Below are 27,246 nucleotides of genomic sequence, written 5' to 3' on the forward strand. Positions count from 1 at the left end.
AATTTTTTCTCCATTTTTAAAAACCGGGTTGTTTGACTTTTTATTATTGAGTTGTATGTATTCTACTTATGATCTTCATATAAATCGTTAGTTAAATGTATGTTTTACAAATACTTTTCCGTGTCTGTGACCATTCTGTTGTCATAAAAGTAGGTGTTTGGAAAAACAGAAATTCTCCATTTTGTTGAAGTCCAATGTATTAAAATTTTTAGCTTCCAGAATTATGAGAAAATAAACTTCTGCTGTTTAAGCTACTTACTGTCTGGTACTTCGTTATGACATGCCTAGCAAACTAATACAATATCCAATTGTTCCAGCACTATTTGTTGAAAGGACTACCTTTGCCCCACTGAGTTGCCTTTGCTCCTTTGGACAAAGTCAGTTGACCTTATATCCATGGGCCTATGTCTCATCCTGTTCTATTGATGTCCTATCCTGTTCTATTGATGTATTTTGATTCTAGTTTTGATGCAGGGCAGGCGAGCCACAAAGTGAGACTGTGAGGGTTCTTGGCTTTTCCCAGGAAAGAATTCATGTGCAATTCTAATTTAAGAACATAGTTTATCTCTTCTTTATGTAGGTCTTTAATTTCTCTTAGCAATATTTTGCCTTTTTCATTAAAGAAGTCTTGCACATCTTTTGTGAGAATTTTCCAAAATAGTATTATATTTAATTGCAATTTCTGTTATAGTAATAAGGTTGTTCCTTCTATATAGATCTTGTATACAACTTGGTAAATTCATAAACTAGCTTTAGGGCTTTTAATAGATTTTATGGTATCAACTACTTAGACAATCACCTGATCTTTAAATAAAGCTAGTTTTACTACTTTCAAATCTGTAGGCCTTTTATTTCTTTCACCTGCCATAACGCAGTAGCTAAGACCTCCTGGTTGTTGAATAGATAGTGACAGAACATCTTAGAGGGAACGCATTTAACTTTTCAGTATTAGATGTGATGCTTGCTATAGTTTTTATTTTTGTGTTTTTTTTTGTAGCTATACTTTATCAAATTGAGAAGATCTTAGTTTGTTATATGTGTTGAGAGAATTTCAAATTTGTAAAAATTGTTTACTGCACATATTTAAATAGCCATATATTTTTATTCTTTTTTATTCTATTAATATGCTGAATTGCATTCAAAAGTTAAGCAAACCTTGCATATCTGGGAGAAAACCTTCTAGGTCAAAAAGTGTATAATCCTTTTAAAATATATTTTTGGATTTAATTCGCTAAATCTTTGTTCGAGATTTTTGCTTTAGTGTGCATGACAGATTTTTATCTGTAGTTTGCTTTTCTTTCCAAGTCTTCCTTATTTTGTTTTGTTTAGGTATCATTATAATGCTGGCCTCATCGAGTACATTGAGAAGTATTTCCTCCTCTTTGATTTTCTGCATGACTTTGTGTAAAATTAGTGTTGTTCCCATTTAAATGTTTGGTATAATTCAGTAAAAACATAGAGGCCTAAAGGTTTCTTTGTGGGAAGCATTTTAACTATAATACAATTACAATTTCTTTAGTAGATACAGGGCTACTCAGGGTATCTAATTCTTCTTAGGTGAGATTTACGAGTTTGTGTCTTGCAGTGAATCTGGTCATTTCATTCAAATGGACATATTATTCTTTTAATATGTGCAGAAGCTATAATGATAACACCTCGCTCATTCCTGAGATTGTTAAATTGTATGTTATCTTTTTTTGCTATTTAGTTAGGCTAGAAATTTATTAATTTTATTGATCTCAAGAAAATGCTTTTGCTTTCAGTGATTTTTCTCTATTTTCTGTTTTCTAATTTATTGGTGTTCATTCCAATCTTTATTATTTCAGATATTCTCTTTACTCTGAGTTTAATTTGTTCTTCTTTATAAAATTTTGTTAAGTGAAAACTAAGTTCATCATTGAGATCTTTCTTTTCTTATATAGATATTTGGGGTTGTAAACTTCCTTCTAAATCTAGTATAATAGCATCTCATAAACTTTGATATGTTGTTTTATTTTTAGTTAATTTGAAATAATTTGTAATTTCCAGTTTGATTTCTTTTTGACCCTTTAGTTTTTAAGAAGTATGTTACTTAATTCCTACATATTTGGCATTATCTATATATATTTATAATATTGATTTGGATGTTACATCTGTTGTGGTCATAAAAAATATTTTGCACGATTTGAATGCTATTAAACTTTTGAGATTTGCTTTATGGATCAAGATATGACCTATATTGGCAGCTGTATCAGGTGCTCTTAAAAATAATCTGTATCTGGATATGGTTTTATGGAGAGTTCCATAAATGTCAATTAGGTCAAATTATTAATAGTGTTACTCAATTCTTCTACATCCTTATGTTTACTTGTTCTGTTACTTATTGATAGAGGAATATTGTGATCTCTGAACAAAATTTTGAATGTGACTATTTCTCTTTGAATTTCTATCAGACTTTTCTTTATGAATTTTATAGCAGTTTTATTAACATTATTATGTTCATATGTATATTATTATAGTCACATAGATATTCATATACATAAAATTTATTTTTAAGTGTATAATTCAGGCATGTTAATGTACATTTAATATTTATATATATTAAATATATATTAAATACATCACTCACTACAAAAAGAAAACCTATACCAATTAGCAATCACTACTAATTCCTCCTTTCTTGCAGGTCCTAATTTACTGTCTCTCTCTGGGATTTGCCCATTCTGGACATATGATCTGAAGATAATCAAACAATATGTCATTATTTCAAAGGTGAAAGGGTAAATTCAGCACTTTCAGTCTATCTTGGCTAGAAATGAAAGTATAAAAGTTGGATTGGCAATTTAATATATTTAATAAAACCAGAAGCTTCTAGATTTATAAAACCCATGCTATAATCTGTCTAAGCACATACAACACAATCACACAACATGTTTGGTTGCAAAAATTACAACTTTAAAAATATTTTCAAACTTCTATAAATTTGGCCACAGAACTTCGTATTTACCATGGACAATGAATGAAATTCTTTATGTACTGAGCAACAAAACTATTGAATTAAACAGTAAAAAATTGGTTTATGAAAACTCAACCTTAAACAAACTACAATAGCACATTGAAAGCACACAGTTCCATTGTCCCTTTGTTTTCAAATGTACTTAAAAGAACACATTAGGCTTGCTTTTAGTTTTTGTTTATCAGCCAGATGTTTTGGCATCATGTAGCCAAAGCTGTAGGCTGACTAAAATTATGGGGGAAGATTTACTGTTCCATACTGGTGGACATAAGGACTCTTTTGCTTTAAAATCATCTGTCAAAGGAAATTGTGGAAAAGAATGAACTGGCAAAAATATTTGCCAAAATTACATCAGAAAAAATGTTGGCACTTTGTGGAAGAGAATATATAAATAAGTACATCAATGAGAAAAATATTTAACTTCATTATTGAAAATGCAAATTAAGACTACCAATAAAATATTTTTATATTTTTGTTAGTTTATATTTAATCTATTATCCATATCTTTTATTTTGTTTTCATTCTATTTCTCTGTTGTAAATGTTTACACGACTTTTATTTAGTTATTTTAGGTAATAAGAACCAATACTTTTTCCCTGTAAAAATTATGTACAGAATTTAAAACTAAGTTCAGAATTTGTCATTTTGAAATACAGATATGAAGTCTAATTTGACATTTACTATATGTAATAAAAAAGAAAATAAGAATAAAAAGCATCAAGAACAAGAACATCCTCTTAAAATCTGGACTAAAAATATTCTATAGGTGTCTTAATTGTGTTTATAGATAATCATGCAATATATTAATGAAAAAAGCTGTCTTTTTTCTAAATCATTTTCTAGTCAATGTTTCATTTCAAATGCACAAAATAAATGTACAGATCTAAATTCTCCCACAAATATTTTAATTACTTTATCCTCTAAGCAAAATATTTTAAAAATGATTTACAATGGTATCTTTCTGTGGTTTTAACCTGAATTTCCCTAACGACTATGATATTAAACATGTTTTCTTATGCTTATTTGCAATCCATGTATCTTCTTTGTTGAAGTGTCTGTGCAAATCTTTTGCTCATATTTATTACTAATTTGTTTGTCTCGATGAGTTGTAAGAATTCTTTATGTATTTTGTATACAATTTCTTATCAGCTATGCATTTTGTAAATATGTTCTCTATCACTGTCATTTCATTTTCTTAATCATCTCTTTTGAAGGGCAGAAGTTTTTAATTGTTGATGAATTCCAAGCTATCTTTGTTTTTCTTATATATTTCACAATTTTTGTGTCCTATCTAAAATGCCTTTGCTTAATCTGATGGCATAAAGTTTTCTCCTAGAAGTTTTTCAATTTTAGCTTTTATATTTAGAGCTACGATCCATATTAACTCAATTAATATACATGAGATAAGAATTTTTTAATTTAAGCTTTTATTTTTGATGCAGAGGGTATACGTGCAGGTTTGTTACCTGGATATACTGTACCCCATAGGGAGTTTTTCAACCCATGCCACCCTCCTTCCTTCTCCCTTTAATTGTGTATAGGGTCTATTGTTCCCGTGTTTGTGTCCATGTGGGCTCAATGTTTGGCTCCCACTTATAAGTGATAACATGTGGTATTTGGTTTTCTGTTCCTGTTTTAATTTGCTTAGTGCCAGCCAATTGTGGGTTGGATAAAGAAAATGTGGTACATATATACCATGGAATACTACACAGCAATAAAAAAGGATTTAAAAAATATTGTTATAGTACCATATGATGACAAGACTATCTCTTCCTCATTGAATTCCCTTCGTATCTTTGTCAAAGATCAATTGAACATACTTTTGTAGGTCTGTTTCTCAACTTTCTGTTCTGCTCCATTGATCTATATGTTTGTTCTGATGCTCAAACCATACAATAGTGATTTCTGTAATCTCAAAATCAGAAATATGAGTCCTCCAACTTTTTCTTCTTTTTCAAAATTGTTTTGGCAATTTCTTTCTTTCTTTCTTTCTTTCTTTCTTTCTTTCTTTCTTTCTTTCTTTCTTTCTTTCTTTCTTCCTCTCTCTCTCTCTTTATTTTCTTTCTTTCCTTCCTTCTTTCTTTCTTTTGACAGAGTCTCACTCTGTCACCCAGGCTGGAGTACAGTGGCGCTATCTTGGCTTACTGCAACCTCCACTTCCCTGGTTCAAGCAATTCCCCTGCCTCAGCCTCCTGAGTAGCTGGGAATACAGGCACGCGCCACCATATCTGGCCAACTTTTTTGTATTTTTAGTAGAGATGGGATTTCACCATGTTGGCCAGACTGGTCTCGAACTTCTGACCTCAGGCAATCCACCTGCCTCAGCCTCCCAAAGTGCTGGGATTACAGGTGTAAGCCACTGTGCCCAGCCAACTTTCCAACTTCTATTAAACTTTTCAACTTCTTTTTTAAAAGCCTGAAATTTTGATTGAGATTACACATCTACTAGAATGGCTAAAGTTTTAAAATAATGAGAATACCAAGTCCTGATGAGGATGTGAGAATAACTGGAACGTTCATGAATTGCAGATGAGAACCCAAAATGATACAGCCACATTGTAAAACAATTCAGCAATTTCTCATAATATTATATGTTCACTTACCAAATGATGCAGCAATCTTACTCCTAGGTAATTGATATGGTTTGGCTGTGCCCTCACCTAAATCTCATCCTGAATTCCCACATGTTGTGGGAGAGACCCAGTGGGATGTAATTGAATCATGGGGGCAGGTCTTTTCCTGTGTCGTTCTTGTGACAGTGAATAAGTCTCATGAGATCTGATGGTTTTAAAAGGAGAAGTTCCCCTGCACAAGTTCTCTCTTTTTGCCTACCAGCATCCATGCAAATGTGACTTTATCCACCTTGCCTTTCACTATGATTGTGAGGCTTCCCCAGCCACGTGGAACTGTGAGTCCTGTTAAACCTCTTTCAATCGTAAATTGCCCAGTCTTGGGTATGTCTTTATCAGCAGCATGAAAATGGGCTAATACAGTAATTATAATTAAAGACTTGTATGCAAATGTTTATGGAATTTGATCACCCAAAACTAGAAAGAATCCAAATGTCCCTCAGCTGGTGAATATATAAATAATTGGTGTACCCAATTTGGGGAATAGTACTTACCAATACAAAGGAAGCAACTATGATGCATGCAACAGCATCAATGAATCTCAAAAGCCTATGCTAATGGAAAGAAGCTAGACACAGAGGATTACATATTGAAGGGCTTCATTTACACGACAGTCTAGAAAAGGCAAAACTATAGAGAACACAAATACAAAGCCAAATGGCTGGCATGGGGAGAGAGAATTGATCGCAAAGGGGCAGGAGGGAACTTTCTCAGTTGATGAAAATGATTTATATACTGATCGTTGTGGTGGTTACACAATTATGTATATTTGCCAAAGCTTTCCAAATTACATACTTCAGAAGGGTGAATTTTATTACATGAGAGTTATAACTCCATAAGCCTGACAAAATAAAACAAAACACAACTATTTTTTAGAAAGACCAATCAGTTAGCATCATCTGCACAGTTACTCTAGATTTTGTTAGGCTGATAGTGACACAAATTGTCTAAGTTGCAGCTTCCTCTTCAATATAGGAGTGTAGAAGGGGCTGGTATGGGAAGCATAATGAGAAAACACCTACTCTTCTTCTTTCCTTTTTTCTACTGGTAGATACATATTCTTATATTTAAATACTTCTACATGTTTTATGTTATGTATAACATAAAACTATTATCTAGTATTAACTAGTATCTTGTTTCTATATTAGGAATTTTAATAGATCATTAACTATATATTTACTATATATTTTCTATGAACCCCAGTTAATTTGTTTTAAAGAATATTCTATACAAGTTTTGAGATGGACTTTCAAAGTTCTCTTACAGTATTCACTGTAGTTTTTTTTGGCTTACATTTAATTTTAAAGTTGTTATATAATTTATTCTCAATGAAAAATGTTTTATATTTAGTTAGTAAGCCTTTTGAACACATTCACAAGTATATAAAAAATATGACCTTTGCAAAACAAACGATTGTCCTCAAAAGCTTTTGCCCAAATGGTATACTGCAGCCATAACAGCTGCCATTTAAACATCTTACGGAAAAAGGTCAAGCACTTACTGTAATTCATGTGGATGATGAGGGAAAGGAAACATAAAGTGCTTTTCTCTTCCTGAGTTGCCAACTTTTCCTTTTATAAAAGACTGCACAGAAATGATTTTTGTTCCATTTGTGTTTACGTTACAATTTACTATTATCTTTTTCTTTCTTTTTTTTAAGTCATAGTCTATAATCATTCACCAAGTAGTTCTCTGTGGATGCAAAATCCAGATGGCCTGGCAGATGGAGCCTTGGAAGATTGGTTGAAATGTCCCAGACACATCCATCACTTAAACACTCCATAGGAAATTTGAATAAAACTAAAGATCTGAAATTCTATGGGCTGTAGAGGGTAGTCAGCTGTAAAGTTCATGTGCAAACACATGGTTGATTATGACTTCTTAAAGAACTCTTATTATATTGTGCTATTTCTGCATTACTTAATCATTTGACATTTAAAAAAATTCACCAAATCGTGATTGAAAGAAAACTTAAGCCAGATTTCTGACTTATTTCATGCTTTTGTATCTTGTATGTAGAAACTGGATTTAGAAATGAGGAAAATTCTTGCAAATCAATGTAAGGAGTCAGAGGTGCTCTTTTCTTGGACAGAAATGTGATGAGCTACTTTCTTTTTCACGTGGCCATGGTTAATCAGTACATCAGTTTATAGTTAATTTTTTTTTGTATTGTGTGTGAGGGCAGTTTTTCTCAAACATTCTTAAAAACGATGACCTAATCAGTCTCACTATTTACTAACTAGCGATTATGTAGTCATGTTAAAAGACAAGCTATTGATACTGTATTTTTACATAATAGATGCTTTAGAGCTATTTGCTCATTCTCTTGCACTTATTATTTACATATGTGTTAAGATCCAGGATGATAGTAGTGAATGTCTAAGGATTTCAGTGGTTCCATGAGATGTACCCACATAAATTTAGATTTAAATTTGAAACAAATGAACAAACAAGAAATTTAAAAAGAAAAAAACAACCATTGATGACATTTTAGTGATTTTTCAAAAATACCCAAAACTCAAATACCTATATTTTCAAATCCATGTAGTATTTCCTAGAAAAAATGAATGGTTAAAAAATGTGTAATATGAACAGAGAAAGGATTACTTGAGAATATTTATACACAAACATCTGATGGCTTTATCTTTAAAAGATATCGAAGGTCATGGACAATTTGGCCCATACTTCATTTTTGAGATTTCTGGTTTTTATTTATGTACCAAACAATCCAGCTCAGTGCTTCTGAAATGTGGACTTCTTGGTGGTAGGAAGATATGTTTAGGCAGCTCACCGAATTGCAGAGGGGTTTCAGGAAGGAATGCTTAGTTTTAAGCAGCCAGACTAGCAAGAAACAGTGTTTGACCTGGAACGTAATTTCAAATGCAGTCCTTTAGCTTACACAAAACAAAAAAGTGAATTAGAAGAATTAGAGAAGGGCATGACCTTGAGCGTCACCGGAGCACAGGATGAGGAAGCCTTCTTGGAATCATTCCATTCCATCAAGATGAAGGGTCAAAATTTTATTGCATTTATTTATTAAGTGATTTTCTATTCATGTTGAGAGATACTGTTACTCAATTCATTTTAGTGATACAATGTCTCCTTTTAAATATTTTTAAAATTAAGTAGCAATATAGAATATATTTCATAAATGTGAGCACAGGTAGTAACAGGTAAGGCAGAAATGTGGACGTGTCACGATGAAAGTTTTGAGGTCACTGCTCTGATGAAATAAGGCTCCTCTCCCATCTCTGGACTCACACTTTTCCTTCTCTGTGTGCCGCTTCTTCCTAGTTCTTGTGGACGAAACGGTTGGGTTTCTCCACTTAGTGAACTTCTGGTCCATTTTGAAATGTCCGTAGAGTCCTTTCTAAAGACTTCAATTCAAATATCTCAGGAATCCTTTCTGAGGATCTTCTGCGATCCACATAGACTGGCTCAGTAACTTCTCTACTGGCATACACATCATTTTCCCCTTTCTTATCATTTAAGAGAAAGCTGAGTAATAAGAGTGTAAAGTAAATAAACCCATCCCTCACAATATTACTAACTTGGTAAAACTATTTTAATTTTTGTATCTCTTTCTCCATGTATCTGAATCTGAATCCGACATGGATTATCAGTTAGAGACCTGTTTTAAGTCAGTCCTACAATATTGTGGGTTTCCACGGGCAATCGTTTGTTTATCTCTCTTCAATGTCTACCATGGTACTTAATGCAGAACCACCTAACAAGTTAATATTGCCCTGATCTAATTAGTAATGTATAAAACTAAAACTATCTCCATTTTAGAGACTGTTCTCATGTTTCTTGCTATTTCTGTGACTTGCCCTTTTAAGCCTTTCCCTTTTGAAAAGAAAAAACCACCTACACGTACTTTTGGTCTCTGATATCTGGGGTCTGATTGAAGGTTGAGATATTATTAGCCTGATTGGTAAAAAAAGAACTTGAATTTTATGTCACACTTTTTTCCCCCAAGAAATTTAAATAATGCTTGATTGTACTGATGCTTGAGAACTGCCATAAAACTGACTAGCATGATTGTAAGAAGAGAATTCACAGACATTAAAAAAATGACTGAGAAATTACATGATGATTCCATGGAAGAAGCCAGAGGCCAGTTACTCTTGCTTTAAGGCTAACAGTGGTTTGAGAAAATGGAAGTCCTTCTCACTTATTTATCGTGTACTTTATTCTGTATTAGAACTTACTCCTGTATTTGGAAGTATTTTGTGATAAAACAAGTTATGCTTTGTGGCAGATCAATGTAAAATAATTTTTAATCTTGCAATAGTAATCATATAAACATGATTTGGGCAATCATGAATATCTATGAGCTTCTATGAGCTTCTTCATTTGTAAAGAAAAGAAATAGCAGAACTTCATATCTATTATAATAAGCATAAAGTCTCTAATGTAGATGACTCTATAAATGACAAATTAAATGGCTAAGAATGTTATTTACAAATAGGCATATGAATTGTGTATCTCTGTCATTAAAAATGACACACTAATGTTTTACTATTCTCAGGATGATTTGCTGCATGCAGTAACTTCAATTTTCCATGTCAAGACTTATTATGGTCACAAAATAGCTGTGATATGAAAATAGGTGTTTGAGACGTAAATAATTAGTATGTGTATCTACTAGGTGAAAATGAATATGAAGCCTGAACTCTCTAAATCAGTTTCCTTATTGATATGGCTTGGCTCTATGTCCCCTCCCAAATCTCATCTCGAATTGTAATCCCCATAATCCTCCCCATGTTGAGGGAGGGACCAGGTGGGAAATGATTGGATAATGGGGAAGTTTTCCTCCATGCTGATCTCCTGACAGTGAGTGAGTTCTCACAAGATCTGATGGTTTTATAAGGCAGTTTTCCTTACTCTTGCTCGCTCTCTCTCACCTGCTGCCATGTAAGATGTGCCTCTTCCCCTTCTGCCATGATTGTGAGTTTCCTGAGGCCTCCCCAGGCATGCAGAACTGTGAGTCAGTTAAACCTCTTTTCTTTATAGATTACCCAGCCTTGGGTATGTCTTTATAGTAGTGTGAAAATGGACTAATACACTTATCTTTAAATTTAGACAATAACAATTATCTCCTGAGCTGGTTTACATTTGTCACTCTAAAATGTCATCTCACACTTTTAGCACCTGGGCCACAACATCATAGCACCTGATCCACAACATGATGACCCACAACATCATAACACCTGGCCACTTGACATTGACAGTTTGCAAGCCCCATCAAGACCTACTAAATCAGATCCTCTGGGTGTGAGGCCTTGCAAGCAGTCTGTGTTTAAAAGAAACAAAACTGTTCAGGTACCTTTGATGCACATTAAAGTTTGAGGACCACTGGTGGTAACTGGTTTGACACATCATTATATACTGCATTTCTACTTTATAGCTACAATAGATAAAAATAACCTCAAGAGATTGTATAGTATATATAGTATATATATATATATACTAGTAATATAGTATATAGTATAATGTACTATATACTCTATTATATATAGTATATTACTACATGTATATATACACATACACACACATGCAGGAAATCATCCTGAAAATAGTAAAACAGTGTGTCATTTATATATAGTATATATATATATATATACTATAAACTTTATAAACTGTAGCTTATAGTATATATACTATATATATAGTAGTACATATATAGTATATACATATATAGTACATATATGTAGCACATATATAGTATATATAGTAATATAGTATATAGTATATATATGTAGTACATATATAGTATATATAATATAGTATATATGTGTATATGTAGTATATACATATACATCTATGTAGTACATATATAGTATATACCATATATTTATATATAGTGTATATACTAGTAATATCATATATAGTATATGTACTAGTAATATAGTATATAGTCTCATGCACTATATAGTGTATGTAGTATATAGTATTAGTATATATGATATAGATATATAGAGAACATAATATATATAGTATAGTATGTAGTAGTATATAGTAAAATATACTAGTATATGGTATATAGTATAACACACATATAAAAGATATGTGGACATCTTTATTATATACATATGCATATATACATATGTATATACCAGATATGCATGATATGTATATAATATGAATATACATATGTACATACATATTACATATATACACATATGTATATACATGTATATAATATTGGAGTGTACACTATATACTATGGTACTACATATACTATATACTATATGTATATACATATGTATACAGTATTATACATGTAATATATGTATAGATGTAAATATACATGTATATAAAATTGTGTATATACATGTATATAAAATTATAATATACACTATATACTAATATAGTAATATAGTAAAATACACCATACACACTACATAGTAATATAGTGTAATAGTTCATAGTATACACTACATAATGTGTATATATTACTATATAGTGTCATATAGTATAACAGTTTATAATATACACTATATAGTGTGTATACTATATTACTATATAGTGTATACTCAAATAGAGTCCTTCTGTGTTTATTTTTTCTTGTGAAGTTCTGAAACATATATAAGACAAGAAAGGTCAAATCAAAGTAAATCACTATATCTGATTATCCAGAGATTTTATTCTAAATATCTGGCAGGAACTAGCATAGACTACATGGAAGATTTTATTTTCCCACTCCTAAGAAAGCTCATGTAGCCTCAAACCAAGCACTGTCCTTTCCATGCCATGAGAATAATCAAACTGTCGACGTCATGGGGTTGCTATGAGAATTAAATAAAAAGATGCGAGTAAAGCATTTAGCCCGGAGCCCTAATGCCTGTCACATAGTGATTGCTCCACAGTGTTAAGCATTTACAGAGGAAGAGCCTGCTTACTCCAGCTTCGGCACCACAGGTGGCCTAGGTCACCCAGACCTTCCCAGATGAGTGGCTGCAAGCTTCACAGCCACATGGTAGAGGAGAGGCCCTTCAAAAGTGGCCAGAAGACAAAAAGCTTAGATTACATGAAAGAATTCTAAACCTCTTACCTCTCATGCACAAGGGTGAAAAAAGAGCTATTAATAGGAGAAGAAATTAAGAAGATGAGGTAAAAGAGAGAGAGAGAAAGAGACGGAGGTGGGGAAGAGAGAGGGAGAGACTCTGAAGGAGCAAACCAACCTTGTGCGTCATCAGTCCTGTGGATGGAGGAACACTGTGAGCCACAACACACTAAGCTAATATTTTAGTTTAAAAAAAGTGTTTCACATACAGAAAGTAGACTGAGATCTTCTCTTCCAATCAGGCCCTTCAGGTTCTTCCTCCTTTTCCTAGCTTTGACGTAAGAGGGGCTGGAGTGAGGGGAGGCCAACAGGAGGGGAAGTAAGGAGCACAAAGAAGCCTCTAGCTGCCTGGAAGGCCACAGCACTGATGGTAATGCTCTCTTGAAGAGCTTAATAGAAGAGGCAGTCATTAACATAAGAAGTACAACCCAGTGACTGGGTTATCGTTATGGCAGAACATTAGAATTGCCAGCTTTCTGGGTGGGGTGTGATGGACTGGTATTAGGAAAATCAGGGCTGGGCGCAGTGGCTTACACCTGTAATCCCAGCACTTTGGGAGGCCAAGGCGGGCAGATCACTTGAGGTCAGGGGTTCTAGACCAACCTGACCAACATAGTGAAACCCCGTCTCTACTAAAAATACAAAAATTAGCTGGGCGTGGTGGCACATGCCTGTAATCCCAGCTACTTGGGAGGCTGTGGCAGGAGAATTGCTTGAACCCGGGAGGCAGAGGTTGTAGTGAGCCGAGATCGCGCCATTGCACTCCAGTCTGGGCAACAAGAGCGAAACTCCTCAAAAAAACAAACAAACAAACAAAAAACAAACAAAAACACAGAAAATCAGAGTGCCAGAGCTCCCTTGCATGCTAAACAATATTCCCACTCTCCCTGAGACCTGGCTGTGGCTGCTGAGTTGCTTCCTGATCTTTCTCCCGTCATCCCCTGTCTTTACATTAACCTCTCATTTACTGAGGCATAAGCCAAAGCTGCTGTTCAAAGGTGGAATTTGTTCTTATTTGGGGAAGTTTCAGTTTTTCTCCTAAGGCCTTTCAACTGATTAAAGCAGTCCCACCTGTATTATACAGGATAATCTTCCTTACACAAAGTAACAGATTATAGACTTTACTGACAACTGTAAAATGCCTTCACAGCAACACCTAGATTAATGTTTGACTGAATGATCAAAGCCCATAAACTAGCAAAGTTGGCACATAAAACTGACCATCACACCACCTGATACTTTTAATGTTTCCTAGTTGCCCTGAAAATATACTGGTCAAAGCCTTATTATAGTGTCATGGAAATGATCTTCCCACCACAGCCAGTGCTTCCCTCTTGAGCATCTATCACAGCCAAAATTGAACTTCAACTCATGCATCTTGTTTGTGCTTCTTTTTCTTTATAGGAACTCCTTTTTCTTTTCCACTTGGAGTGTCTTTACCCTTCCCTATTCCCATTGTTTATCTCCTAGTGTCCTTTCAGATTTAAATGTCACTTCTCAGGATGCCTTTGTGTGTACTGTGCCTCCAGGACTCCTACAAAACTTTGTGCTAGTCCCTATGATAGTGTTCATCCAATTGTATTTATTTATTTTGAGATGGAGTCTTGCTCTGTAGCCCAGGCTGGAGTGCGGTGGTGCCACCTCAGCTCACTGCAATCTCCACCTACTGGGTTGAAGTGATTATCCTGCCTCAGCCTCCCAAGTAGCTGGGACTCATCCTATTGTATTTTAATACCTTGTTTCCTTACTTGTCTCAAAATTCAACAGTAAAACTATATGATTACAGACTACATCTTATCTCTAGATGTATTTGTAGTGCCTGACTTAGAGTCTCATATATAGTTAATATTCATTAGACATTTATTCATTGATGGAGTAAATGAATCATACAAGTTAATGTCCAGAATTAAAAGCATACAAGTTATATCAAATGATTGTATTTCCCAGTTTGAGCTGATATTTTGTACTCGTGTCAGGGTAACTTCCAATTATAACAAGCCTTGATCATACTCACAGTAGGAGATACAATGTTGATCAGTTAATAAAGAAAATTATAAAAATCATTTTTATAGATCTGAAGAAATAGATCAATCTACTGCTCCCTTAGAAGGCAATGAATAGTAGATACATAAATGTTAGCATTATTGCAATTCGGATGTATGTCTTAGTTTGTGTTGCTATGACAAAATACCTGAGACTTGCTAATTTATAAATATCAGAAATTTATCTCTCACAGTTCTATAGGCTGGAAGTCCAAGATCAAGGTGCTGGCAAGTTCCATGTCTGGCAAGGTCTCTGCTTTCAGGATGATGCCTTGTTGCTGCATCCTCCAGAGGGAATGAACACTGTGTCCTCATGGCGAAAAGTTCAGAAGGCTCAGAAGGGCAAAAAGGGCCCAGCTAGTTCCCTCCAGCCCTTTAATAAGGCACTAATCCCATTCGTAAGAGCAGAGCCCTCACGGCTTACTCACCTAAAGGCCCCATTTCTTAACACTGCTGCACTGGGGATTTAAGTTTCAACATGAATTTTGGAAAGGATACAAACATTCAAAGCACAGCAATGATGTTTGCAAATCACTCCAAACATTTACTCGTGCTATTTTTTTGTTTTTGTTTTTGAGACAGAGTCTTGCTGTCACTCAGGATGGAGTGCAGTGGTGAGATCTCGGCTCACTGCAGGCTCTACCTCCCAGGTTCACACCATTCTCCTGCCTCAGCCTCCCGAGCAGCTGGGACTACAGGTGCCCGCCACCTCGCCTGGCTAATTTTTTGTATTTTTAATAGAGACGGGGTTTCACCATGTTAGCCAGGATGGTTTCGATCTCCTGACCTCGTGATCCGCCCGCCTCGGCCTCCCAAAGTGCTGAGATTACAGGTGTGATCCGCCGCGCCCGGCCTACTCGTGCTATTGTTATCTGGCAAAATGAACTGATAATTTTATGTATCAGAACTGTATATAAAGCAGACAGAATATATGTTCTTATGTTACTAAGCAGTAATACCAGTATTAGAACAGAAATATCATATTTCTATTTTAATTATTTGGGGGAAATTTAAAGACCCCAAAGTAAATTGAAAAAAAAAAATCTTACTTTGAAACAATTCAACAAATATTTATCGAACACAACTCATGTACAAAGCACTGTTAAGGGCTTGGATCTAAAAAGACATATAAATTGTGTTTTCTCATAATTACACTATTTTCTTTCTTATTTTTCTCTTGAATTTTGAAAAAATGAGTTAAAATGCCCTCATCTGGTTTTTCCTAGAAATCATTATATAAAAAATGTCATGCTTAGGAATTTTGTTTTTTAACTGAAGAAGCAAAGCCTTACTGTTTCCTTGAAAACAGCTGATGTGATAAAGTGCTATTTCACTTTATTTTGTAAAATGATGCCCTTTCTAAACATAAAATATAATATCTTATCACATGTTTAAAAAGAGCTTATGAAGCTGAAATAAAGTCACCAAATTGTATGTCCAACCCTGTAAATTGGTTCTGAAGAAAAAAATCCATGTCTAATTAGAACCATCTCTAATTATATCTCAGCCTCCATGTCTCCAAGAAAAGGATGTCACCTAAGTTAGTGAGGTAACGAAGGAGAGCTCTGGTGGGATTTATGAGATCTGCCCTTAAGCACTAGGCTGTTTTAGAGTCTGACACTTCCTGATCCTCTCTCTGCCAGGCCTATATCAGGGGAAATTGACTGAGTAATTGATCATGTTTTCTGGTTCCTGAAAGATAACTGTAAAAGAATCAGGGGTTAATATAGTAAGGTTTGATATATAATTCTCCTGGGTCAAATATCCGTGTATGCTATCTATTGTCACCTGAGGCATTTAAATTATTTTACCTGTCTCAGTTTTTATTCTATAAAATGATTTATTAATCATATAAATGACCTGGTTTGTTATTGTGCAAATGAATGTAAAGAATGGTTTGTATAGTAGACATTCATTACATCGTAAATATTTTATTTATTAGTATTTAAATAAGAACTCAGCAAACAGTTGTTAAGAGGAGAGAAAGGGAAAAGAATACTCTTTGGTTAGCTAAATAGCCAATGCAGGCAATGCATTGTGTGGTTTATACATGTTTCATTTAATCTTCACAGAAACAGCATAATAGGTACATTATTATTCTAAATACATAGATGAAGAAATGAAATACAAATTAAGTGACTTTCTCAAGGTCATAGGTAGTAAATGGTGGAGTCAAGATTCAAATTCAAATGTTTCACTGTGAATCCTGTTACTTCTTTTATACCTTTACAAGTCTTTCTGACTTTTTTTCTATTTGTCTTCATTAATTACCTTTTCAGCCTGTCTAATCAACCTGTAATTTTTAATTTTTTAAAAAAATTTCCACAACTTTTAAAATAATTCAAAGATTCGTACTTGTTTCATTCCCAAATCTAGTTGTTTCTGTATCATGATCTTATTTTGTGTTTGGCATAACTTTATCTCTCTGAACAATTTATATATACTTCTAAAAATTCTGTCTGATTTCTCTTTTGAGTTTCTCAGTTCAATTATCTTCTTTTTGGGTCTCTAATCAATCTTTCTTGGTGTTAGACTTGCTCCAATTTTTATGGCATTTGTTTATGGCCTGGGTTTTTATGAAAAATATCCTGTGAAAATGACAAATTCTTCACACTGTGGAGATCTCTGGTTGGGGGCAGTTTTAGAGGGTTATTTCTTGGGGTTTCTATCCAACCTGGGTTTTGTAAATGTGGTTCAAATACATGTATTCTAAGAAATGCTGTGTTCGGATTTCTATTCAGTCATTCAGTTTCCACAGATGGCCTTCATGCCAAAGATCTGTACCAGCTGGTAGAAAATTTCCCATGACCATTTGTGGGCAAGTTAACTTTTTTCCAGGTTTTATTTTAATGAAAGGATCCCCATCCTGGCTTTCTGATACCAAATTTTATCCCATTGCTGGCATCGAAACTCCAGTTCTTGGATTTATATGTGGTTCAAAGACCTTGGCAGTTAGCCACAGGGTTTCAAATATTACCTTTAAGGCTGTGGGTTTTCTTTTTCTCCTTTTGGCACTTAGATATTTTGCTTTCTTGCCTTTGAGCTCAGAAAGGATTTTAGTTCTTTAGATTCATTTTACTGAGCATTTTTTTTGCATATAGAGTGGAGAGTGGTTAAATTTCCAAATGTATTGTTTTGTCTAACTTCCTCCCCAAGTATTTGTAAGGGTCATTTATATGCAGGATGAGCATATCATTTCTCATCCAAATTTTTGAGGGAAGCTGGGCACTATTAATAATTATACTGGGACAATAGAACTGTTGGTCAGGGTAAACGGTCATTCTCATTCTATGGAAATGAATATATTAAAACATTCGAAGAGAACAGGTTTGAGAGGAAGTCTTAATTGGTCTACTCATTGGAATTGCAGGAAAAATGGGGAAACTGGGAAATTTGATGGAAAGGTTACTTTGTGGGCATTTAGGGATTGAGGCTTCCTGGTAATTCTAACAGTTCATATGCAGTCTGTGTACTCCCTGAAAACTAATGCTATAATATAGTAGCTTCTGTTCATTAAACTCCTTAATACAAATCTGTGCTAAGGAAATTGGGAAAAAATGGTCTACAGGGTAAGATGAGTACTATTTGCTTCAATGTAGTTACTATTCCCCAGTTTCCCATTTAGCAAATAAAGTGTGAACTTCATAAAAAAATTTAATGGGTCCTTTATCACAACTGCAGGCTGCTTGGAAGACACCAATTCACACAAAAATTGAAAGGATATAAAAACAGCATGATTTTAGAACTTTTATACTGGTACTCTACATCGATTGCTCTGAATAACAATTTCCCTTGTCTTTCAATGAGATGCCAATTATTTTAAAACCCCGTCTGCTGATAGGCTTATCTATCTATTCATTTATTTATATGTAACAAACCTCATTTCATGAAAGAATTTGCGGTAGAAGTAATTATACTGGCCAGGTATCCAGCAGAATTATAGTGAGGGAAACCATTAGATGTTATTTTTGCCACATGGAATTTTAGAATTGGTGAGACCTTACAGATTATATTATTTTTTATGACCTTAATTAGGCAATCTGACTATTCATCATTATTTGAGGCCCTGAGAAAATTTTGCCTTCTGTAATTAGCAGGGCTTTTATGTTTTCCACTTACTGCAGCTGGTCTTATAGGTCATTTTCAGTAGCTTGGCCTACTAATAACTTTCAGTAATTACAATGTTAGCATCTCTATAAGATGAGGAAGTTCTCAGCATTTGTAATATGATTTTATACACCTGAACAGCATGGAACAACTTGAGACACTGGGGGAGGGCTCATTCTGAGACCTTAAATCAAAGAGTGAGCTGTACATCAGCCCAGCCAAGCTTGTTTGGCAGCTACAGACCTGAATCTTCATGAATTGGGGATGTTTGTTCCTCTGCCTGGGAAGTGTATATTCTTCTTCCCATCCCTGCACCCAAATCCACTGACAAGTCTATGTATCCTGCAAAAGCCAGTTTCTCTGTAGCCCAGTGTATTAGTCCATTTTCATGCTGCTATGAAGAAATACCCAACACTGGGTAATTTATAAAGAAAAAGAGATTTAATGGACTCACAGTTCCACATGGTGGGGGAAGCCTTAAAATCATGGCTGAAGGCAAAGAAGGAGCAAAGGCATGTCTTACATGACTGCAGACAAGAGAGTGTTCAGGGGAACTGCCCTTTATCAAACCATCAGGTCTTGTGAGACTTATTCACTATCATGGAACAGCATGGGAAAAGCCCACCTCCATGATTCAATTAACTCCCACTGGGTCCCTCCCACGATATGTGGGATTATGGGAGCTACAATTCAAGATGAGATTTGAATGGGGACACAGCCAAACCATATCACTCAGCAATTCTATATTTCATAATATATTTTTGAGAAATAATCCCAAATGTGAAAAAAAAATTCTGAACAAAGATGTTCCTCTCTGAATTATTTAAAATAGCCAAATATTCAAAATCAACAAATTATGGGAGGATGTTTATATAAATTATGTACCAACATGCCAAATTAAATGTAGAAACAAAAACAAGGAAAAACAGGTCATGGGAACGTTGGAAAGACTTCAGATGATTTAAATTTTTCTAATATGCTTTTAGTATTTTCTGTGACATGTATGGATTGCTCTTTGATTAAAAAGAAGTTTCTGAAAAAAATGATGCTTACAATACTATATGATAAGATAAACACTTACTTATGGCATAGTGCTATTTTGAAACATTTTATATACACCTTGAATTTTGCTATATAAAATATAAGCCCCCTTTGCACTAAAAACATTGAACCAAAATGTTAATAAAGATTGTATTTTCTTATTTCTTCTCACATTTCTATATTTTCCGACTTTGTAATGAGTTTTGATTATTTTTATGATTTGAAAACTCACAAAATTTACATTTTTTTTAGTTTTAAATTTTTATTTTAAGTTATGGGATACATGTGCAGGATGTGAAGGTTTGTTACACAGATAAACATGTGGCATGGTGGTTTGCTGCACCTATCAACCCATCACCTAGGTAATAAACTCAGCATGCATTAGCTATTTTTCCTATGCTCTCCCTCCCTCCACCCCACTCCCCAACAGGCCCCAGCGTGTGTTGTTCCCCTCTCTGTGACCATGTGTTCTCATCGTTCAGCTCCCACTTTTAAGTAAGAACATGCGGTGTTTGGTTTTCTGTTCCTGCGTTAGTTTGCTGAGGACAATTGTTTCCAGCTGCATCCATGTCCCTGCAAAGGACATGATCTTGTTTCCTTTTATGACTGTATAGTATTCCATGGTGCATATGTAACACATTTTCTTTATCCAGTTTATCATTAATGGGCATATGAGTTGATGCCATGTCTTTGCTATAGTGAATAGTGTTGTAATGAACATAGGCGTGCATATATCTTTGTAATGGAATGATTTATATTCCTTTTCGTATATACCCAGTAATGGGATTGCTGGGTTTACAGAGTGGGAGAAAATTTTTACAAAACTTACTTTAAAAAAAAAAAAGATCCAGCCCAAGTGCTTCTTCCTCTGTGAAACCTTTCCCTGGAATTATGTATGGCTGCATCCACTCTGATCTATCTCATGCCTGTTTAAACATACCTCTGAACATCATTCATCACATTGTATTTTGATGCTTTTAAGCCCCCAGATTTGATATGTCAGGATGGGCTTTCTGTCTTGTTCACTATTGAATCTTCAGCATCTAGATATTGCTTGGTATGGTAGATGATTCCGTATAAAATGGATGAACACTGAATAATGCTGAAACAAAAAGCCCTGTTATTCAGCCCTTCCATTTTTCAGTGGTTGGCCTTGTGGACAAGTCTTACACAAATAACTTCTTTTTGTTTCATGGTTGTATCTTATTTACTCACAGAGTTATGGGTAATGGTTGACAGTGAAAAACTGAGAATTGAAAGCTCAAAAGGCACAGTTATCCTGACTCCTGACATTAATCCTTAGTCAAAAGTGATAATATTTAAAATATGTTAAAATATTTAAAACGTAAATATAAGTATGTATTTATTTTTATGTGAAAATCACTAGCAGCTTAAAAACTATCATTTTAATGCCTTAGAAAGTAATCAATAACTATAAAATAGCTTTTTAGACATTTTTCTGTAAAAAGATTTAAAATTAGGTATTAATTTTTTGATACTGCCTTACTGCCTTTTTACGATGCCCTACGATCCTTTTAAAATAGCTCACATTTATCTTTATGAGTAATAAATTTGAATTCCTAATTTGAAATAAAGACAATTTATAGGTATATAGAACTTATTTTTAAGGCCTACAGTGGTCCTAATTTGTGTTTGAGACGGAGTCTTACTCTGTCTCCCAGGCTGGAGTGCAGTGGCACGATCTCAGCTTGCTGCAACCTCCACCTCCCAGGTTCAAGCAATTCTTGTGCCTCAGCCTCTCAAGTAGCTGGGATTAGCGACATGTGCCACCACACCGGGATAATTTTTGTATTTTTAGTAGAGATGGGGTTTCGCCATGCTGGCCTGACTGGTCTTAAACTCCCGACCTCAGGTAATCTGCCCACCTCAGCTTTCCAAAGTGCTGGGATTACAGTTGTGAGCCACCGTGCCTAATGGTTCTAATTTTTAATTGGAAAATAATTTATTATTATTGCGAATATAATTTACATGAAGACACTAATTCATGGACTTATCTATGTTTTTATTGCTTTTTTATGCTTGAAAACATGTTCCCTGCTTGAAATCAGGGACATGTAGTCCTTCATCTCCTTTGCCTATCCACTCATCGTGGATGCCGAATATTGGACACCAGGTAGACTATAACAAAACAAACAGTACTTCCATCTTCTATGCAGAAACCAGTGTGATTTAAGTCTCTCCTTTGGAGGAAAGTATATATTACTTAGATGAACAGAGCGTTCTTCCATGAAAAAGGGTCTAGAGAAAGAGGTCCATAAGATGAAAGAGAAAGAAGAGAAATCTAGGTATCATAATTCAAAGTCTTAAAAACATTTAAAAACATAACTAGAACTGTTCCCGGACCAATGTCTAGGTTTCTACTAAGAAGGGTCCTTGACACCCAATAAATCATTTGTATAGGGTTGTGAAGAGAGGCTATCCAAGAACTTTAGTAAAAGAAGCTTATATTTCTTAGTTAGCTAGCACTAGGAACTGCTTATTCAATAGGACTTAATTATCAGCTAACTGTTATCTTTTAGTAAATAATTGCCACTAGGAATCATGCTAACCATCTTAGATCAATGAATGGGTGTCTGAAATTGAATAAAACTACAAATAGTAATTTTGTGAAAAATTTAAAACAACTAAAATACCATAATAACACTGTAGTATCCTGAAGGATTATAGAAATGGAGCAACCAATATGAAATACACCTCTAAAATATTTGACTGCATTTGAAAAGCAAGCGATATTCATGCTGATGTAAATCACCTCAAACCACCAAGCAATATCAATAAACGCACAGGTGTTTTCTAAACAGGATAATTTGGTTTATCTGTATAAATCTTCTTTATAATTTTAAACCTAGTGATCCAAATAGGTCTATAAAGTATGTAGATTAATTTGATCATGGAATGACAGAATGAATCAGATCAATTTCAGACACTATCACAGGCAAATATGAAGGAGTAAGACCCAAAGTCACCCAAAGGCCAGACTGAGTCTCATTACTGTGAATATGAAGACATTTTCTTGTTGTTATAATATTTATTACATTTCTCTTTAGGAGATTGATGAAATTAACTCTTATTGTGAGAGTGTGATTAGCCTAAATGAAGAGATCATCACATAAGAAAGTTGATATAATATCAAAGTCTTGATAAAAATAGCCTATTTAAACCATCTTTGAGATGGAAATATTAAATCCCTTCATCTTTTATAATTGTTCATTTTAAAATGACATTTCTTATAAGACAAAGTTATTTGGACATTTATAATGAAAATATGCCAGAGATATATCTTACCTTTCTGAATAATTTAAAACAAAAGATAAGCTATTTCAAAGCAAATATAATGTTTCATTTGGTGAAGTAAGAAGAATTAAATTCATTTTATAGTCAAATAAAACACTTTAAAAAATGTTAGTGTACTCTGTACAGATTTTAGTGTAATTGACAATTTCATCTTTTTAATTATAGTGTCAATCATTATTTGCAAAATGTACTTTTAATCTTTTTCTGAGTTTTGATTAGGCTTTGAAAGTCTTTGCTTAGACTATAGCTTTGAAGTTTTACCTATATTCATCTAAGTGATTCAATGTTTTATGAAATATAAGGAATTCAGAAATGAATCATTTTATCTTGATATTTCATTATACATCTTAGGAAATGGGACACAAGGCAGTTAAGTGGTAAGATTTTCATATAGGGATAATTTTGTTTGTCTTTCTATTAAATATTATTTATCATTCTTACTCAAGCTTTTATTTGTTCACTCAGCAAATACCTATAAACTATTTTTAGCATAGCAATGTGATAAAGATCACTGAAGGAACACTAAAAAATGAGAAAAGGTGCTTTATGAGAAGGATCTTTGCCTCCTACAAGCAAGGAAAGGAAAATCAGATGTACTGAATACCCAGTATATGATAGCTATAATGCCCAGCGTCTTACATAGACTATCAATTCTCAACCCTTATTTCTGTAGAAGAGATCTAAATGGGGATGGAGCTGAAACTCAGATAGATCTAGTTTGTGGAGACCCTTGCCAGACTCCTGCTTGTATCTGTTAATTTACATGGATGGATGTGAGACTGAAAGTAAGACAATACAAAATAAAAACTCAAAAACTATATCTCAATCTGAGTTGAGGCACCCCAGCTACGTCTGAAAAAGATTTGTGGTTGTAGTGGTAGATGTGGGAGAGCACACATAGAAACCAGCCATTTTCTGGCTTGAGGCCTTGCTTTAAATTAATAAGGAATTGTTTCATGGCAAGCAGCTTCAGCAATAAGGTCTCATGGCTGTAAGGAAATCATGATTGTGGTCGTAGGGAAGCCAGTGATATCTCAATTCATCTCATTACCCTATTAATGATGACATGAATATATGTAGGGAAAACCCAATAGCTCATCATTGAGACCCTCACAGATGTATGTTCATATAGGGTCAGACACATTCAACTTATTACTTGAATGGCTTAGTCAGAAAACAGCCAAGCTATGATAGCACCATTAGAATCCATTAGAATTAATGTCAAACTCTGTGGTAGCAGAGAACCATGGCAATGGAGAAATACAGAGCTGAAGGGTCTAAATGGACTGTATAGCAGATCTTGGAATTGCAGAGGCCACATTGATCCATGAGTGCAGGTAAGACTGCCTTGAAGAATTCATGGAGCTGTTGGTGACAGCCATGGAATCCTGAGAAATGGAGAATGAGAAGGTGTAAATAGGCCTACACTTCATGAAATTTGCTTTTAACTCTTCATATTAAATGTTATACCCAGAAGCTTGTGAGGTAGAGGAAAATTCAGGCTACATATGTATGCATGAAAGTGTATATTTTAAAATTCTCTATCTTGTTTCAAAATGGTGGAACATTTTGTATGTTTGAAATTACCAATGACAGAATTTATTATTACCAATGATAGAGTTACAATGAGAAATTACCAATGATAGTTTATTAATATTTTAAGTAATAAAGATAAGGAAAGAGAAAATAAGTTTAGGCAGAAAATAAGATTCAAAAAGATAAAGCACATGACTAAAAAGCAAAAGCACAAAATAAAGGCAGAGCTGGGATTTAAATTCATGATGTCTACCTCCCAAAGTCAATGCTATAATACAAATGGAGACTACAGACATAATTTGTTTAAAGTTATTTCTGTATGAGAGATTATGAGTTGGGGTGGAAAAAGTGAAGGAGCTTCCATGTAAATTCCTAAGGTGCATTGATGTAAAAGTTCAAAGGTTTTCTGTCTTTTTTTCTGAATTTAAAATAAATTTTTCTGAATTTTTGTTCTTTACAAAAATCATGTTCAATTTTATGATTCAATGTTAATGTTATACAAACTGTCTATAAAACAACTTCTGGATTTCATAAGTATCTTTGAGTTTTCTTTATGTGATTTAAACATAGTACTTCACAATCCAAATCAACATATTATGTTATTGAAATGCTGGAACATTAGACCATTTTGGTATATGCATGCAGTATCCTAATATGTTTCATTCCTATGCTTATATAATTAAAATAGATGCAAAACAAATAAGTAAAAGATTTTGTGCCAATTTGCCCCAAAAGTAGATCTATTAATAATAGCAAGAATATTTTAAAACTAAAACATAAGAATTTGGACTATCTAGTATAGTGAAACAAGATAGTATACAACAGAATAAAAATATTTTTATAACCAGCCAGGTTTTACAATAGATACAGTAGAAGAAAAGCCATTTCTGTGTGATTATTACAGATGGAAGATACACTGTTTGGCTTTACAGATGAAAGTTTACATATAGTAGTAGCATTAAAAAAGTTACTTTAGATTATATTCTAAGCCAAAATTAAGATTGAAGCAATAGTGTGATTGAAAATGCATAGACTTTGAATGTGAACATTTCCGACTAAGAGTTGTACATCACTTATTTACTAACTGTGATATCAGATAAGTTACTTAGATCTTCTGACCCTCAATTTAATTATCTGTAAATGGATGTCATAATACTGTCATTGTTGGATTGTACTAAGGATGGAATGGGATGATATATGGAAAGCAGCAAGTCCATGGTGTGATACATGGATAGGAACTCAATAAATCATAGGGATTATGTGTTAAATGAAATAAATTTACCAAATTAATCTTTCTGCAACAGATACAATTTTCTCCTATCTCTAGCTGTTCATATACGTGAATCTCATTATACTAAGTGAAAGAGGCCAGACATGAAGGTTACATATCATGTGCTTCTATTGATACACTATCCTGGAAAAGTCAAAACTACAGAGATAGAGAAATGTTAATGGTTATTAGGAGCTGACGGTGGGGGTAGGAGCTAATAACAGAGATCCACGGGGGAATTTTGGGAGGTGATGAAACTATTCTACACCTTGATTGTGCTGGTGTTTACATGACTTCATTTGTGTGCCAGAATGACAGACTATACTTTAAATAGCTTGATTCATTGCATGCAAGGTATACCTTAATAAAAATAATTTTTTAAATTGAAAAAAGGAAACACCCAATTGCTGTTAATTAGTTGATGAAATCATGTTTGAGAAGAGAATCAAAGGCATATTCAGAAAAAGCAAATAATTGGTGGAATTTTCATTTGCAAATTTGGTGCTTAGACCTAGTGTTTGTTGCTTAAAAGCTCAGAGGGAACACAAAGCATATTTGTAAAACTTCTCAATGCGATCAAATTGAAAAGCAAGTGATAAAAGTAACAATCACCAAAATACAAGATGAGAAATTGAAGTAGCATTGGAAAAAGATAAAAGGAAAATACACTTAAAGACATAGGAGGCATGCATCCACAGGAGGTAAATGCTGGTTGTGTTCAAGACTTTCAGAAATGAGATAAATCTACAACAAGAATATATAAACAATATGAGTGTAATACATATTGAGAGGTCTTCATGGACCTATAGCTACCGGTAAGTAGCAATCATGAAAATGCTGGGTCACAAATTCTGTACAAACCTATTAAGGGGATTTGTGCTGTTCGTCAAAGTACACTTTTTAAGCATTTGAAGAGTTAGATTGATCTATTCTTTCTCTTTCTATCACAATGAAAAACACACACAAATAGCTCTAAACCATAGCCTAAATTATGAGTTCTGGATATTTCTAAAGGGCGATCAGGGTGGTATGGCATAGAGGGAGGTGGAAAAGTCTTGTAGGAGGCAAGCAGTGGAGGTTAAGAGCAAAAGCTTTTGAGTCAAAGAGATTGAATATTCGACAGTTTTGTAAAAATTCAACACGTCTCAGAGTATTGGACACGGTGGCAAAAAATTAGGACATAAGTAACTGTGGCTTTGGTGGACATGGGAAAGTGCCTTTCAGATCGTTGAAGAAAGTGA

The sequence above is a fragment of the Nomascus leucogenys genome, chromosome 22a (assembly GCF_006542625.1).
Source record: "Nomascus leucogenys isolate Asia chromosome 22a, Asia_NLE_v1, whole genome shotgun sequence".
Classification (NCBI taxonomy): Eukaryota; Metazoa; Chordata; class Mammalia; order Primates; family Hylobatidae; genus Nomascus; species Nomascus leucogenys.